Raw genomic sequence first — 19,683 nt, 5'->3', positions numbered from 1 at the left:
CCCTTGAGCCTCTAATATGGACGATGCAGTTATATGTTAAAACTCAAAGAGTTCCAGGAATTTCTGTTTAGGAAAATTTAATATGATCTCTGCCCCCAAGGTCCCCTCTGCTTACTACATCCAGCCAAACATGTTTTAATAATATTGCATATAATAGTATGAGAGAGAGAGAGAGAGAGAGAGAGAGAGAGAGAGAGAGACGCATATTATGTGATGAAAATATGCTAAGAACACCCAGATGTGGTGTTTTATTTTTAAATAAATTTTGTGTCAAACTAAAAATGTATCGGAAATAAATTATGTGTTTCAACTTTTCAGAAAATCGATGTTTGTTTGGAAACATAGTAAATTATGTTTAAAGACTAAAGTACCTTATCCATCGCCTATAATGTGTTTAATAGCTTAGACATTTAGAAAACATGTTCTTGGCAATTGCAGACCATAAAAAATTCAACAAAGGACAAGATAGGCTGAGACCCCTTTTTGGTCCCTAGTTTGGGGTGTCATTTAGAATGATTCAACAGTTTATCAATAAATACCTGTTGTCACCCCTGCCACAAAAGGAGCATTGGTTCTGAGTTATGGGGTACACAGAGGTCACAGGAAAGTCAGAAAATATGTTAATTTCCGAATGTTCTCAATTTTTATGCAATTTCTCATCGATTTTACAGCACATTTGTTTCAGAAAACATAGAGCACAAGCTTGCCTATCTACCAAATTTATATATTTCATATACTAATATCAGATGTATCTTGTATATAAAAATCTCAGATAGGCAGGCTTGTGCTCTGTTTCCCAAAGTGAAAAGTATCGCAAATTTGACGAAATTTCACCAGAATTGAGGAAATTCTGGAAAATGTCCTACTTCTGCACCCTCTTGTGCCGCCGTGTAAGCTTGGAATCAAATTTAGTGCTTGTTTTAAAACAAACCTCATTTTAAGCTCTTAACTACAAACTATCACAGTTTTAACTGTGTTCTGATTTTTACATCAAGGGGCAAGATTCGGCCGTTACCATACCTTGTCCTTTGCTGCAAATTAAAGCTATTATTTCCAATATGATCACAAAAGATGTACTCTTGAATTTTTCTCAAAGTTATTCCCCTTTCCCATTACAGATACATGTTTGCAGCATGATAAAATGGTTTATAATTGTAAAAAAAAAAACTAAGTATGCTCTGATTATTATTTTGTAATTGATCTCAGCTCTAAACGATTTGTGCTGGAATAGGGCGAGAATTACCCCTTAAACTGCATATCTTCCCTGAAAATTGATCGAAACTTCAACTTTTTAAATTTCTCCCACTATTTGTACACCTTTTTTTTTATTGCAATTTCATATCTTCCATTTTGGATATTTTTGTTCTTTATCAATTCAAAGTAATCATTCAAACAGTAATATCTTGTTTAGTCGTTTATTTAAGGACATACGCAACGTACCTTACCCACTGATAATTTTTCAAGATATTCTTAATTTAAGACTATAGTGCCATCAGATGTTCGTAGACAAAAAATCAGCATGCATTACCAGGGGTTTTGAAAAGTTATCAATAATAAAGAAGCAGCATTTACCCTTTTATGTTTTTATTAATTACAAAAAAAAATAATTTGAAGGTATTAATTTATTGGAATTCATTGTTATGATGAGCAGACATCAAGAATTGAAGGCACACATGCATGTAATGGACAATCCACTCAAATTTTTTAGAATAAAGTGTTTGGAGTTCATCTAGATGAAACATACTCGAACAAGTTTCAGGACATTCTTCTGGATGGTCTGGGCAGTAAGTATATACATTTAAACATTTATATGAATATTTAAAAAAATGTCTTTTTTCTTTCTGAAGTGTATACTTGGCCTGGTATCTGAAATTAAAAAAATCATCATGTATTTTTCATATGTACAGAAAGCATTCATGATACATGTACAAATGAAATCATTAATTTGAATTTTCATTATTCCTTAATTTCACTTTACAGAGACTTAAAAGTTTAGTTTTTTTTTCTTTTCTTTTTTTCATGCACCAGTTAATATGTGTATTATTGTATATCTTTTTCAGGTCCAAAGAATAGTCTAAACCAAAGATTACCAGGGAGTTTGCCCAGTGATCACTTGATGAGCTAGACACAAATTGAAGTGTTAGTGATATAATGGAGAGAAAAATACTCACTTTCTAATCCATTCATAGATGTTTCTCTCCTCAGCTTCATGTTTATTATGTCCAATATGAGTCATGACTTTTCTTTTGTACCAATTGACATTCAAACCATGGACACCAGCAGCACTGAGCATTTTACTTTCATTTCTTCTTCAGTCTGAATATCTAAAAGATAATCTGAATAAATATAGGGTAGACAATTCATTTACCTCTTGGAATATTTTTCAATTTTACTTCAAATGCTGAAAACAGTTCAAACAAAATTACAAATAACATAGTATGTTGAGTGGTTTTACCCTGTAATTTCACTAATTTAAGATTTAAGTAATTTGAGATTTGATATTTTTACAACTTGTAATTCAAGTTTTATAACAATTTTCACAGTATGAATTTAATTTGCAAAGCAGAAGTTGTAAATTTTGATATCCATTGATATGTCAAAGTGATTTGGAAGTCCCAACCATTTTAAAATTCTTGAAGTATTTTACCCTTGATATCTTGAATACTCAGATATCTCAGAAGTTTTTATCAGTCCCATTGTCCCATTGTAGGATAACGAGGTTTGACAACATAGTTTGAATTGAAAATGTTTGGTTCCCACCGCACACTCACTTAAATTGCTTCCCATGGGCCTGACCCCATGAATTAAAAATGATTTCACAGATGACTGTAGACAAATTAAAAAAAAAGAAAAAAAAAGAAAATGAAAACTACATGCACGTTTCTGCACCTACTTAAGGTTGAATTAATTTAATTAATGTGCATGTTTGCTTGCTCTTGTCTGTATGATATATCTTCATGTTCTCTTTCCTAATAGTCAAATTCTTGTTTCAAAATAAAAATGTTTAATTTAGTTTTATCTAGTTAAGTTTTATCTATTGTTTTTATTTTACTTTTCATTGCTATTATAATTTGAAAACAAGAGGCCCATGGGCCACATCGCTCACCTGAGCACATTGGCTAGGCAAAAGCACAAATCAGTTCAGTATTGAAAAGGTTACCGGGGGGGGGGGGGGGGGGGGGAGGGGGGGATACCTGATGATGCTTCCATGTCAATATAACAAATGGCTTTGTTGTACTTGAGTAAATTTTGAAAAATTTTTCCCATATAATCCTTTGTAAAAATTTGATCCCCCATTGTGGCTCCTCCCTATCCCAGAGGTCAATATTTGAAAATTTGAATCTACACTACCTGAGGATGCTTCCATTTCAATATGACTAAACATAGCTTTTCTGTTCTTGAGAAGAAATATTTTTTCTGCATGTTCTTATGTAAAACTTTCAATCCCCCATTGGGCCCCACCCTACCCCAGGGGTCATCATTTGAACGAATTTGAATTTACACTATCTGAGGATGCTTCCATATCAAAATGACTAAACATGATTTTCAGTTCTTGAGAAGAGGATATTTTCCTATATGTTCCTATGTAAAATTTTCGACCCCCCATTGTGGCCCATCCCTATCCCCGGGGGGTCATCATTTTAACAAACTTGAATTTACACTACCTGAGGATGCTTCCATATCAAAATGACTAATCATGGCTTTACAGTTCTTCATCAGAAGATATTTACCTATATATTTCTATTTAAGACTTTGATCCTCCATTGTGGCCCCGCCCTACCCCAGGGGGTCATGATTTGAACAATCTTGAATTTACACAACCTGAGGATACTTCCAAATAAATATGATCAATCAGGGCTTTGCTGTTCCTGAGAAGAAGATTTTTAAAATTTTTCCTATATATTTCTATGTAAAACTTTGATCCTCCATTGTGGCCCCGCCCTACACCAAGGGGTCATGATTTGAACAAATTTGAATTTTTACAACCTGAGGATGCTTCCACATAAATATGACCAATCAAGGCTTTGCTGTTCCTGAGAAGAAGATTTTTTAAAGATTTTTCCTATATATTTCTATGTAAAACTTTGATCCTCCATTGTGGCCCCGCCCTACCCTCGGGGGTCATGATTTGAACAAATTTGAATTTTTACTACCTGAGGATGCTTCCATATAAATATGACTAATCAGGGCTTTGCTGTTCTTGAGAAGAAGATTTTTTAAAGATTTTTCCTATACATTTCTATGTAAAACTTTGATCCTCCATTGTGGCCCTGCCCTACCCTCGGGGGTCATGATTTGAACAAACTTAAATCTTCACTACTTGAGGATGCTTCCATATAAATATGACTCATCATGGCTTTGCTGTTCTTGAGAAGAAGATTTTTAAAGGTTTTTCCTATTTATTTCTATGTAAAACTTTGATCCTCAATTGTGGCCCCGCCCTACCCCCGGGTGTCATGATTTGAACAAACTTGAATCTACACTACCTGAGGATGCTTTCATATAAATATGACCAATTAGGGCTTTGCTGTTCTTGAGAAGAAGATTTTTAAAGATTTTTCCTATATATTTCTATGTAAAACTTTGATCCTCCATTGTGGCCCCGCCCTACCCCCGGGGGTCATGATTTGAACAAATTTGAATTTTTACTACCTGAGCATGCTTCTATATAAATATGACTCATCATGGCTTTGCTGTTCTTGAGAAGAAGATTTTTAAAGGTTTTTCCTATATATTTCTATGTAAAACTTTGATCCTCCATTGTGGCCCCACCCTACCCCCGGGGGTCATGATTTGAACAAACTTGAATCTACACTACCTGAGAATGCTTCCACATGAGTTTCATCTTCCCTGGCTCTGTTGTTCTTGACAAGAAGATTTTTAAAAGATGCTATTAATTTTTCACTAATTCTTTATTATCTCCCCTTGAAAGAGGGCATGGCCCTTCATTTGAACAAACCTGAATCCCCTTCACCCAAGGATACTTTGTGGCAAGTTTGGTTGAAATCGGCTCAGTGGTTCTTGAGAAGAAGATGAAAATGTGAAAAGTTTACGACAACAACGACGCCGACGACGCCGACGCCGACAGACAACGGACAAATTTTGATCAGAAAAGCTCACTTGAGCCTTTGGCTCAGGTGAGCTAAAAAGAAATAATGAAAGGGCTTTGACTTGCATTTCTTGCAAATGTAGAATTTTTTCACATTGAAATTTAAAATGCAACTCCTGGTCTCAAAAGTTTTATTAATTTGTAAATCATTGAAATTTCTGTCACAAAAGTTTTTATATTAAAAGGAAAATAAAGTATACAAATAAACATAATAATTTAAAAAAAAAAAAAATGTATTCCATTCATGTTTAGGGGTTTGTGTGATTACTACATGTACCTCTGTATTTTATTTTTGGCATCAGAACTGCTACACATATGGTAAAACTATTAAAAATACATAATATTGGTTGAAATCCCAGGGCCTGCATTTACCTAATGCCGATACAGGAAGTTTTCAAAGGGCAAGGTCAAAATCCATTGATGACGTAGTTTGATGCAGACAACATGTATATCTTGTTTTCATGTTTTGCACAGTGATTCAAAATGTCTAAACGTGGATTTGTATGTGCTTAAGAGTTATAAATGTAACAAAGCCAGGAAGCGTTGTGAATTCATGATAGAAGTGATGTTTCACAAACTGTTTAACCGTGTTTACAACAAACTATAGAATACTGCCTAGTGTGTTGGATTTATTTGCGAGGCAAAGGTAAAGTTGTAATTAATTACAAATCTAAATTATTAGAACATACTAATACTCGCTTACAGATAGATCTATCATGCTATGTTTTGGTAAAGCAATGATGTCACTTGGCTGAATTTTGTTGTACTATAGCCTCGATCGTTCTTTCCATTACATTGTCAGTGCAGTTATGACTTCTGAAGTAGATATGAGTTAAATCTTACCTCTTTTCTTAGTAGTGTTAAGCACTTGTTCCCGGGTACGTCGAAGACGCTGTTTTGCTATTTCTTCGCTGATAAATCTGTGTGTATTGGGCACTTGGAAAGTCTCGGGCTGTATTGTGTTCCGTACATCGGTAAGCACAGAGAATTCCCGAACGTGTGATACGTCATTACGTCACTGACGGCGATGTACGGAAAATCACGAATAATGATGGATCCCCTTCCGAAGTTGCGGCCATTTTGGCAATGTTAAATCCCCGTAGACTTTGAATTTGCCGCCGTGTCAATACACCGGTTGAACTCGAGGGTTCGGATAAATGCAGGAAGTTTGGAAAAAAAATGATCTATCGATCGAACCTAGTTTGAAGGCCAAGGTATTTATACATTTTGAGATATGAGGCGAAAAGTGAGGTCCTTGGTACCGTGGGACAGACTATAATAGTAGGTTTTACGCCTGAAATTTTACTGAAAAATTCATACAGATACATAAAAACTAAATCACATGTATGCACATTTTTTATTTTATAATTTTTATTGGGGGTGGGGGGTAATTTATAAAGCTCCTTAAAACACAAATATGTACGATTTTTTCATCCACATAGGGTTTTCTGTAACAGGACCTTTTACTTTTGAGACGGATATATTGATTTAATGACTTGCCTATAGGTTTCAACCTTGACATAAAAAGCGATACTCCGAAACAGTCCACCATACCTCAAATGTTTACATGCCCTAAGTCTTACCGATCCTGAAAACTTTCAAAAACAACGATTTGTATAAATCAATGATTAAACCTTATGCACAGAAAACACATTAGTACGTTTGATGTTTACTTACACTAGATTTCGTGCGTAATATCAGTCAGGGTGGATAATTATTCAACGTGTCCGTGGTCAAGAAAGTATTTAATTCCGTATCACGTGATGTACAGTACGGCGTCTTATTTCTGTCACTACACAATGTTAGGTCAAACGTTTTAGGAATTACTTCTGTTCAATTGTTTATTTTTGATAGTGGAAGACAAGACATACTTAAAGCCCGAAATCTTCATATTTTGAAAAATAATACAAGACGTTTTTATCGCCACACTTAATTCGCATTCGTTAATCGTAAGAACGTACTGTATATATACTACATGTACGTAAGTATAGCTATATTCCACCTAAGAATTAAGGACATACACAACGTAGATTGAACTTTATTGTCTTTTTCCCTGGAGTTGAAGAGTTCCAATACTTAAAGGAACTGTGTGTAACATTTTAATGTCTATATATGGTGTTGTACTCTTCTTCTAAAACAAGTTTGGATAAACAAAACATCTAGAATATATGTTTAGTAATTTTTGTATATTTTTCTTTGAATTATACAAGAATTTTCATCAATTGATATCTTTTCATAACCCCTGGTAAGGCATGCTGATGTTTTGTCTACGAACATCTGATGACACTATAATCTTAAATTAAGAATATCTTGAAAATTCATCAGAAGGTAAGGTACGTTGCGTATGTCCTTAAATGATTTCAACATAATTTTTTTTTTTTATTTCTGAGCTAAGTAGGTAGAATAAATGGTATAAACATCCTTTTTTTTTATTAAATTATATAGAATAAAGTAAATACTGATTCCAAAAATACCCAAACAATGACAACGTCTGGCACCCAGGAGAGCTAATCAAGAAAGACAATTACGAGATGTATTTCGAGCGTGATGGAAATAAAGCAAAAATCTAAACTACTGATAATATTCAATTTTAAAAAAATTGGAAATACCATGGCTGTTCGGAAATTATTGAGACATTGTTTATATTTTTCTTTCTATTCAACATCGTTCGGTGAAAAATTGCATATACATTTGATAAACACTAAAAATTAGTAAAAGCAAGAAATATTTTACAAATATTTTTTTTCCTTCTCAATTGTATATTAATGTGTCAGTGGTAGGGGTACCCGGCGCAGTCACGAAATAAGATTTTGAAAATATGTAACACCAACGGTGGACCCATAGTAAGAGAGAAAATTATTCAATTTATGTAATTAATTTTTCTATTTTATTTTGACTTCATTTTGTGCAAGTTTGTAAGAATTTCGATCAGAAATACGGAGACCATTGAAAAAAAAATTAAGCGTGGAGAAGAAATCTGTTAACGACGACAAAACGGATTTTGACGCAGCTAGCCTATCTTAAATTTTGTGTAGCGCTATATGGAGAATTCTTTTCCAGACTGAAAGACCTCATAATTGCTTTTTCATTGATGTATATTTTTTTTCTTACCAATAATTTAACCAGAATAAAAACAAAAGTTCCGGACGGCCATCAATTATTACGGACTAAATAACGTTGACCCGCGTTATATAAATCGGTACTGCATGATGCTAATCCAACCTGTATATGTCACTTCAAGTGTATTTTACACTGGGGTAGCAACAGCACACATTTTTCTCAATAAAATTTTAAAGAATCGTTTAAGGCAAGAGACAGTTTGGTTTTTGGAATATTATATGTGATAACAGACAAAGAAGAATAAACGCTTCCTGATCTTTTCACATGCGAAAACATCTCTGGCTTACGTCACGTTAAAATGACGTAGCGATGCTGCCCCGGGTCGATAGACATATAATGCATGTTTATAATTTTACCGGAATTTATCTAATTATCCTTCAAGTCAGAAATTTTGCACATTTGTTTTTTACGTTTTTTATAAAATATTGACGAATTTTCATGAATTTAGCTCTGTCCTTTATGGAGTTAAAGTAAATGTCTCAGCACTCGTATATGTTTATTAGCGAAAAATTCATTTAATTTACTTCTATTTTTAACGGGCAATAAAATAACTTTATTCTGTATACAACACGCCATGACAAATATGTCTCCGATCCCGATGAAGACAAATTTTATTATTTGAAAAATCGTGCACATTTTTGCTACTCTCAAGAGAATCAGTTTATCCATGAAAAATAGTTAGAAAGTACATGTACTTAATTTTACTTATCGCTAGCATTTAAATGCATATCAGAAAAATAGTGCATATGCTGTAGTTTAGTTTTCTTGCTTGCTGCTTTGCAGAAGAGTTATATTATCAGGTCGACAATTCATACTATCTTATTTACTATTTACCTTGTCATTGGTCATTTGCAATATTGTTTTGTTTAAATACATTCTGATTGTACACACAAGTACTCTGAAGTTGACATTAAAAAGATGCTTGATTTTCTGATTGACAACATCTTTGTAGCGCCAAATGCGCCCAGTTATTTAGGAGTCCTATTTTTGTATTCACATGAAGCAGAATTTATTCAAAAACTTAATCAAACTGTCAATCAGTAACTCGACATATGAATGGAAATTACTATTGTGAATTTATAATACATAGCCGATATATCGATTTTCGAGTTGAAGGCCACAGCAAGTGTTTTCTTCTTCTCATGTAGAAGTTTATGAATCAATTCCGCTTCACATGAATACAAAAATAGGTCTGCTAAATAACGGAGCACAATTGGTACCCATTAGAATTTTTACAAATTGTTCGAAGATTTGATCTCCAAAAACTACAAAGATATTGTCAATCAGAAACTCAAGCATCTTTTAAATATCAGCTTCAGAGTACTTATGTGTACAATCAGATTGTATTTAAACAAAACAATATTGCAAATGACCAATGACAAGGTAAATAGTAAATAAGATAGTATGAATTGTCAACCTGATAACATAACTCTTCTGTAAAGTATGAATCAGAGTTTGCACCTGAATCAGGAATAATTGTGTATATCCCCAGATGCCTAATATTCGCACATTTGGTCAATTTTTGGAATTACAACCAATAGGGAAGTAGTCCAGGAAATGGCCAATTATAACATCATTGCCAAAGTCGGAATATTTGCCAAATCAGACTATGCAAAATTCTTCATTGACTTCAACAAAGTCTTTATGGAAAACTTCACTAATGCAAATATCTTTCCAATCGTCCATGCCTGAAAAAAATCAGCTTTATCCATATCAAATACTGAAAGCATACCCATGGCCGACATATAAGACTTCAACTGAAAGGTCGACTCCTTTTCATTTCTAGAGATAAACTTCGACATTTCCTCACTCAAGTGACACTACATGTTCGAGGACAAAATCATTTAAATTCTTCTCCAGACTCTCAATACCATCTACAACAGTAGGTAAAAGAATCAGCATGCAGAGGGTTTTTCCTTGGTATGGCAATTCAAGGGCATTTAGCATCAAGTCTGGCATGTGGCAGAATCTGATATCACCCTTCTGAGTTCTGATACATCATGTCTGTCATGAATTTCTCCTTGGTGTCCTTGAATTCCCTTATTTGCGAGCGGTTGCTTTTAATATACTGTTGCAATTTCCTTTGAAGTAGGTAGCATTAACTAGAACTATGAATGTAATACTATTCCGCTGGGAATCAAATCTAGTATTTAATTTCAGTTTGCAGACAAACCCAAAAATTTATTTTACTGCTTGATGCATTAGAGCGAAAGAAATCGACTGTCTCCACCCTATCTTTAAAATATGTATTACCCTTTTGAAGTAAAGATTTCTCCGGTTTTAACTCTGATTTGATGGTTTTTCATTTCCTGTTTTGAAGGAGCCTTGACACAGATTTGAAGTTCACATTTTCTCAAATTTTCTGTATAATATCATGAATTTTATGTTGCTGCAGCATTTCACACGAAAATATAAAAGCGTATTCAGAAACTTCTTTTATCTGGAAATTATTGAAACTACGAATTTCGGGACGCGTTTGATTGACACATCCTTACACCTTCACAAAGTAAACTTTATCCTTAATACTCAAAACAAGTAGAAAGTTTTCTGTGTATAAATTATAGATATTAAAACTATGATCCAGAAAATTCAGAGTAGAAATTTGAGAAAACAAAACCAACTCACCAGTATTGTCAGTCCGTGCTCAATGATGCATGCAGAGTTTAACAAATTGAACAAACCTGGTGAAACGTAAAATTTAACAATAACAGAGATTGTGCCCTGTTTACAATGCTTGACGTGATGGAAAGAAGAATGTCGTTGTCATTGAATTCTAAGAATATTCATGTAAGTTTAATTAATTTAACTGATTTTCTTTTTTAAATAAGCATAGAAATTTACAATGTAAACGATGCAACTGCGTCCAAGCCCCTTTAAGTGTGCAATCCTCAGTATTGTCAGACAACAAATCAAGAACCAATTACTGCATGTACATCTTGTCCATTTCTTCAAAATGAATGATTTTACGAATTTCTCTCAGAGTTTCTGTTTTTGCCAAGGCAAAGATAACGAACAGTGATCGATCTCATAAAAATCTATAATCAATACAAATTTTTGAGCAGGGCATAAAACACGGACCCCTGGAAATTCCAGAGGTGGGAACAGGTGCCTAAGAGGCGTAAGCATTCCCTGTTTACTGGTCACACCCACCGTGAGCCCCATGTATAGATCAGGTAAACGGAACATTCCGTAGTTAAATTCAGTACAAAAACAAAGGTCTAACAATTGATATGAAACACGTCAGTCAACATACGTTTGCATACATATATTTGCTAACAAGGTCATCATTGACCATAGAATTTACGAAATGCTAACTTTAAACCAGGTTGTTCAAATCCCTGTAACATCAACTTATCTGTCGGTAGCCTGCATCGCTTTAAAAAGTGATCGTAATCGGAGAATGCTCCTGAATAACTTATAAGCTGGGAGATGTAAACACCATATGCAGGTGATAGTGGGATATTTCTACATAAATAAGAAAAGTTGGCGATGGAAAAGCTCAGGTCATCTTGTTTGATATACAATTAAGTTGATAGTTTGCCTTTATTGTCTATATTCAGTAGCAAGAGGTCCATGGGCCACATCCCTCACCTGAGTAACTTTGGCCATGCTGTTCTATACCAGATTTTCCCCCTTGTAATACCTATTGTGACCCCGCTCTACCCCCAGGGGTCATGATTTAAAGAATTTAGAATTTACACTACTTGAGGATGCTTCCACATAAGATTTCAGCTTTTCTGACCCAGTGGTACTTGAGAAGATTTTTAAAGATTTTTCCTATATTTTTCAATGAAAAACTTGGATTCCCTATTGTGGCTCCACCCTACCCCAGGGGGTCATGATTCCAACAGTTTAGAATCTTTACTACTTGAGGATGCTCCCACATAAGTTTCAGCTTTTCTGGCCCAGTGGTTCTTGAGAAGAAGTTTTTTTTAATGACCCCACCCTATTTTTATCTTTTCTTGATTATCTCCCCTTGTAAGGGGACTTGGGCCTTTATTTTAAAATTTAAACTCCCCTTTACCCAAGGATACTTTGTACCAAGTTTGGTAAAAATTGGCCCAGTGGTTCTTGAGAAGAAGTTGAAAATGTGAAAAGTTTACAGACGGACAGACGGACGGACGGACAACGGGTGATCAGAAAAGCTCACTTGAGCTTTCAGCCCAGGTGAGCTAAAAACCCAAATATGAAACGGAAGTGGTAGAATCTATGATGTTTATATCTCAAGTCCAATGGGATATATTGAGTTGACATATGAATTGAAGTAACTATTGTTAATTGTAATTCGTAATACCTAAATGTCGTGTTGAATACCACAGCAATTGTTTTCTTCTTCTCATGTAGAAGTTTTCAAGAAATTCTGCTTCAGAGAAATATAAAAATAGGTCGGCTAATAAAAGAGCACTAATAGTGAATTCCAACAGTTTCTTGGAGGATGTGGTCTCCGAAGACTACATAAATGTTTTCAATGAATGTCATAATGTTTGTGAACCATTGCTAAGGCGGTTGAAATACTGACAGGTGAGTATAAAATATTGGATTCTATCGGAAACTAAACTATCGTGAACCGACTAAATCAATATTATAACTTTATAACTGGACGTTCTTTTCTTTTATGGCTACAAGAAAAATTCAAGTTTCAGCATATTTTTCAGCAAATGCTCAGTGATAATTTTTACCGTTCCAAAAATATTTGGCCAAACACAACAGTAACCATAAACTACAAGTTTTTTAATATATATTTTTAAATAAGATATATGTAATGTAATCTCTCATTGATGTATCAACGAAAAGTATACTGCGTGTGTTTTAAGGGAAAGACTTACCGTAAATATGCACATTTGGAGAATTTGGTGGAATATTCTTTCATCCCAATTGTTAGAAATGATAATATAATAATTAATACTTAAGGACATACGCAACGTAGTTTGAACTTTATTGTCTTTTTCTCTGGAGTTCCAATACTTAAAGGAATTGAGTGCTACATTTTTATGTCTATATATGCTTTTGTACACTTCATCTAAAACAAGTTTTGATAAACAAAACATGTAGGATATATGTTTATTAATTTTTGTGTATTTTTCATTCAATTATACAAGAATTTTCATCAATTGATACATGTATCTTTTCAAAACCCTTGGTAATGTATATTGATTTTTTGTCGACGAACATCTGATGGCACTATAATCTTAAATGAAGAATATCTGGAAAAATTATCAGTAGGTAAGGAACGTTGGGTATGTCCTTAACGGCATATATTACTGCTCCTGTACATATTAACTCTGGCGCCTTAGAAATTACAGTTCAGTGTGTTTTAGATGATTTTGCCTATAATAAAGGTTAATATTTGATCAACTACTATGTAAAAGAGGTGCATTTATGTTACAAAATAACAATGATATAAATTATTTCATTCATTTCTGGGTATATTTCTGCATTGTCTTTCACTAAATTAATATATGAAACTTTATTGACCAATGATAACGTTGATACAAATACTGAGTATGTACTGTATATAATTCGGTTCCCTGAGGCAAAGTCAATCATGCTGTAAAACTTTATATATAACAAAATTTCATATCGTTAGTGGTTACTTTAGTGCTCCTTTTGCTATTATTGATATCAAAGATACATGTAATTGTGTTGAGTGTACATGTACTATGTAGGTTTCATGTACAAATTTTGTACGATAAGGAACTGTTCTTTTTAATGTTTTAATTCTCCTTCCGGAAGATAGAAGGATGTCCAGTAATAGTTTATGAATTGCGTCCTTCTTTTTAACATTTATGCTAAAACTTCCTCTCATGAAATGTGCACATCAAAATATGCAATAGAAATATCGGAATTTGTTGTGTTTCGAAAACCGTGAGGCGATGTCAAATCAATTAGAAATATGGGTAAATAGCGTCATTTCGAAAGCTTTATATAGAAGAAAGAAGCAATTTTTGATATTTTGAATTTTTATAATTTTGTCAGTTTTTCTACAAAATTTGTTTGTTAACCACAACATTATATAATATGTTTTACCTAGATTTATACAATATTTCATGCAACTTAAGTTTAATCCTACAACGCAGTTTTGTTTAGCAGTAATTTTTAACAAATCGCATTCAAAACATGCATTATATTTTCAGCTCGGTTTTAAATTCAATATGTACGATATAAACATAAACGCGGACAATTTGCACAAAGGGATTTCTCAACAACATATGAACACATTTGTTGCGATATCACATGACCGGGTTGATCACGTGACTACCAAATATGACTTTTTCAAGTGTTGCAAATCAATCATTTAACGCAATTCTTAATATATAAATTCTGTTACATGAATAATTTTGTTATATCCTAGAGTACCTGAAAAGTACTTTGGACGAGCTATAGTATAATTAGTTTGCAAAATATTTCATAAGAATTTCAACTTACAAATTTGAGGATATTTTCCATTCTTAAGGATGTACAACAAACCCACCCCCCAAAAAATTCCTGTTGTTTAATTTTCGTTATTTTTGTATTTTTTTTTACATGACTATATCAACTATGTGTATGCACATTTTGGACAAAATCGTTCCAGTCGTATTTGGACAGGAAGTTTCAAAAGTTACCCCCCTTTAGCTGTTCACGTGGAGAAGAAATTTTCAATCAACCAACTATAAAATCCTTGATTTTCAAAAAAGTCGGGATAGCCTGGCTCTCAAACTTCACCGACTAATTTGTTTGACCATGTAACACACAAATAAAGTAATTTTGTAGAAGTAAATATCGATTCAAATATTTTTTGAAAACCTTAAACTGAAAAACTATGGTTCATCTTAGCCTTGAAAAATGTGTATTTTTCAATTTAAATATTTTTTTTTATGAAAAAACCAATCGTTTAATTTTGGAAAAAATACTTTCTTTATGTAGCAGGTTGCAAAAATAATCTTCATAATTTTTTGTAATCTTTTTAAACGACCCGTTTTGAATTTATAGCGGAAAATCACCCCCTCCGCCTTTCTAACTAAATCACGTTTCTCAAGCGTCTTTCAGACTTGGGACGATAAAATGCTATGAATCTACAAATGCACAAAAAAAATTCCAAGTTGGAAAATATTTTTTGCTTTAAAAATGATATTTACATTTTATTTTATCAGAGTTTTCAAATATAAATCGCATTTAAATGTAGGTTTATAGGCAAATTTTTTTTTACTACGACCCCCCTTTTCCCCCCTCACTTTTTTTTTTGTGACACAGAGACTATTCGAGCTTGATGAAACATCGCATATATTGCAGATATATTTAGTCCATTGAATTCCTGAAGTACTAATTTGTTTATTCGTGTATGCATAAAAAATATTGACTATTAAAATGTTTTGATTGAAGTATAACTTACTTTTGTCTTAGGATTTTATGCCAACGTGTCCAGTATGTACATAGTCAGTACATATGCAATCATATTTCATACCTGGATATGAAATTCAATTGCCAATGAAATTTACTTTTATTTAATCGATTTTAATTTTATTTCTTGTTAAAAGTGAACTCACAATGGCGTATGTTCAACTGTCCTGTGATATGAATGGAAAAGGATGATTGCACTTAACGCCTGTTTTTGGGTCTTTTTCGGTTGCTTCTGTTGCTTTTATATCTAAACCTTATTTCACTTTTGTATGTTTATGAAGGAATCATGTCAATTTTGAGCCAAATTTAAATCTTAAAATGATTTAAGACTGTGATTCAATAAAATGATTCAATGTTTTTGTCCTTACTGCTTTCCAAGTATAGTGAATTTACAATTACCTGCCCTTGATTGAACATTACAAATGCATGAGAGGTGGAGTTAACATTGTAAGAATGGGTCTAGAGTTAGACTTGATAAATAACAATGACATGTTTGAAAAAAAGAACGTGATCACTCTTTCCAATCTCCCTCTTTATTCTCTATGGCACAAATACACTTCTGACAAAGGTTTCAAACGAAGTTAACAATATGAGCATGTCAATCTAATTAAAGCAGATTTTATATCAATGCCAGATGACTTAATGTGTTCGAACACAATGTCCTAGTTAGCACAAAACAGACTACCTTAGTAGTCATGTGACGGAATTTACCTGAGGTAAGAAATCACGTGGTGAATTATAATATTCAACATGTCACAATGCTTGGTTACAACACAGAGAGCGAATGTAAGAAGAAGCAGTTTTTTTTTTTATCTTTTTAACCATGACCGCATGTTTGTCTATTAATCTCCTTTTGACACTTTATTATTTATGCAAATATATAACTACTATTAAACGTAGAATAATAGACAAACATGCGCTGACTATGTATAAAGTCAGTAAAAAAGTGGGCGTCCTCATTATCGAACGGAGATTCAAGAAATTGTGATGACCCCTACCTTTGAAAATAGATCCGAACTTCGTAAATATACACTTTTATTAAACGTAATTGCATAAAGTTGTAGATTGGGTGTTGACCATTCTTGCAATGAAAAGAAAAATGCTTGTTTTGAAAGTTTATTTTGTCGCAAATTTCTCATGTCCTTAAGTGCAGTCATCCTTTATAGTTTCTTAATATTTTCGGCTATTGGTACTTTGCGAAACGAAACGGAACGGAACGAAACCAGTTGTGGGGTACCTTGTGGGGGAAATAAAAATGAATGTAAAACTAAAAAAAATAAATAATGTTATTTAATTAACATAAATTACTCCACAGTGTCAAGTAGCGAGCTGTAAAATAAAATGCCTGTAAGCTAGTGTAAGCATTAATTTTTGATGACATCTGTAGTTACTATGTAAACAGTATTGAATGATTAATATTCATCTATTAACGATGCATTCCTATCCAAATTTACCGTCAAGAACTTCGGTACATCGTTTATTTTGTTTACTGACAAGTCTGTGTAGTAAAGAGAGTTGTCGCATTTTACCAGCATGACATGATTCTCTGGTTCCGTTCCGCTAAATACCAATATCCATGTGGATATTAGTATTTAGCGGAACGGAACGAAACACAGAGAAATTGAATACTTGTAATGTTACGCACGCAAGCACTCTGTTATTTTTTCAATTAAATTATAAAAATTAAACCCTGTATATTAAATTTTGAAAAGAAATACGAAAAAGACAAGGAAAGTTAGAATCAATATGCCTGATTTTTAATCAGATTTTTGACTTTTCAAAAAGACTAAAAACGCGCACATGTACGCAAATCATTATCACTTTATAATTTATTATTATATATTTATATATTGCGGTCCTTGATGCTGATAATAAAACTCAAACCCATTTCTCCATCAATTGAAACATTTATAGACTAGTTTCAATAGTATTGTGTAAAGGTATATGTGTAATGTGTTATGGACTGACAGAAATGTATATGCTAATTCAACATTGATTGATATATTTATAAAGTTCAGATTTACACTCTTTTTATGGACATTATATATCTGGTTCCGTTCCGTTCCGCAAAATACCAATTTCCGTGTGGTTATTAGTATTTAGCGGAACGGAACGAAACACAGCGAAGTTGAAATCTAATGATGTATATGTATATATACTCTGTTGTTAGACAATTAATCTAATTCTTTTTAATCATGAAAAGTGGAATTCCGTCTATTCAATTTAGATAATCAATACTAAAGAGACAAGAAAAATTTTTCCCGCATTTTTCCCCAGATTGCCGCAAAGGAAAATTGCAATTATCTCTTTTAGAGTGTGTACATGCAGGAAGGGTGAAAATACATGTATATTAAATTATTGATCTTGATGGAATCTGACAGGGTATCATTAAATATATATTTTTTTTTTAATTATGTACGACCAGGTCATGAAATTATGGCTGATAGAGGATTTAAGATTAGAGATTTGTTGTTAGAAAGGCATTCAAAGCTTGTAATTCTACCATTTACCAAGAAATTTTGTTCAAGTGTCTTTGAATAAAAATAATTTCAAACAAACAAAAACATTTCTACTTACAATGTGACATTTGGGATACTTTTGCACATTATTAACGATGTCACTTTTAATTATTTGAATGCAGGAGTACCATGTACGGAAGCCGGTTGGTGCCAGGTAGAAAAAATATTTTATCTGGCGGCCGCCAGATAACTTTCTGGCGGCCGCCAAATAATTATCTGGCGGCCGCCAGATAAATAACTGGCGGCCGCCAGAAAGTTATCTGGCGGCCGCCAAATAATTTTCTGGCGGCCGCCAGATAATTTATCTGGCGGCCGCCAGATCTTTTTATCTGGCGGCCGCCAGATAACTTTCTGGCGGCCGCCAGTTATTTATCTGGCGGCCGCCAGATAATTATTTGGCAGCCGCCAGAAAGTTATCTGGCGGCCGCCAGATAAAATATTTTTCTACCTGGCACCTACCGGCTTCCGTAACCATGTAATATTAATTCATTTAGAAATAATATAATGAGATTTACCGATAAAGAATAGCAGACTGAAACTCATAAAATACTCGTACATTTATATGATTCATGGGTAACTTGGTTCCGTTCCGTTCCGCTAAATACTAATATCCACATGGATATTGGTATTTAGCGGAACGGAACCAAAGAATAGCCAATATTGGCAAAGCGAGATAACTCTCTTTACTTTGGACTTGTTTATAAACAAAACGGTTTGATATCGTATTGGTGTATTAAAAATCAAAATCACACATTTTTATCCAAATGCATCAAGCATTTGGATAAAGTCATTTTACATCAATAATTAATACATATCAATCACTTAATACAGTTTACATAGCAACAACAGATGTCACGCCAGATGAAAAACCCACAGGACAAAATAATGTATAAGCTAGAACTTTTTACTGTCCTAAAGGTTGTTGTAACGCTACTTCATTCATCCAATATATTATGCATATAATAACATTTACATAATACCAATTACATAATACCAAATTATGGTAGATAAAAATGCTGAGCAATTGAGGAAAAGATATTTGCTTATTTAATTTTAACATCATCTAAATCCATATTTATCACACTTTTTTCACAAACAATATCAAACCACACATTGAAAAAATTGTGTCTGCTGTCGTACTTTTTTTTTTTTTTTGATTTGATCTTTCTCTCCAATAGGAAACCTATGGTTTCGTTTCGTTCCGCAAAATACCAATACCTGTGTGGGTATTGTTAATTTACGGAACGGAACAATATATGACTATCGCGTATTTTCTTATCTTTCTTTTTTACATAAATAACATTACTTTAAAACGGAATGTTTTAGTAATATTAATTAACATTTATTACAAAATATATTCACTTTATATATGCATGTTACTGAAGAAATTCATTTTCCTGCAGAGTTATGATTTCAAAATAAAATCCTTATGTGGCGGAATTTCAGACCAACAAACTCGACTCAGTTATTTTCTTGGCTCATTATTCGACGTTGCAACATCCTACAAATATGACAAAAGTGTACTAAAAATTATTGTATGCAAAATTATTGCTA

The 19,683-nt window shown here is 33.2% G+C and overlaps 1 protein-coding gene and 1 long non-coding RNA gene across 2 annotated transcripts in view; both read right to left on the bottom strand.

Annotated features, from left to right (window-relative positions):
• Window positions 1–19,683, bottom strand: part of LOC133187428 (cytosolic 10-formyltetrahydrofolate dehydrogenase-like) — a 393,706-nt gene that overhangs the window by 190,787 nt on the left and 183,236 nt on the right. The gene's annotated exons all lie outside the window — the stretch shown is intronic.
• On the bottom strand, window positions 1,617–6,038 carry LOC133187743 (uncharacterized). The gene is made up of 3 exons (XR_009721238.1): window positions 5,954–6,038; window positions 2,172–2,324; window positions 1,617–1,866 (listed from the first exon to the last, which is right to left on the bottom strand). It is a non-coding gene; the product is annotated as an uncharacterized LOC133187743 (long non-coding RNA).

Source organism: Saccostrea echinata, unplaced genomic scaffold, assembly GCF_033153115.1.
Source record: "Saccostrea echinata isolate AGI-Se365-2 ecotype Australia unplaced genomic scaffold, CSIRO_AGI_Sech_v1 ptg000015l, whole genome shotgun sequence".
NCBI lineage: Eukaryota > Metazoa > Mollusca > Bivalvia > Ostreida > Ostreidae > Saccostrea > Saccostrea echinata.
This window is presented reverse-complemented; position numbering and strand designations above follow the sequence as displayed.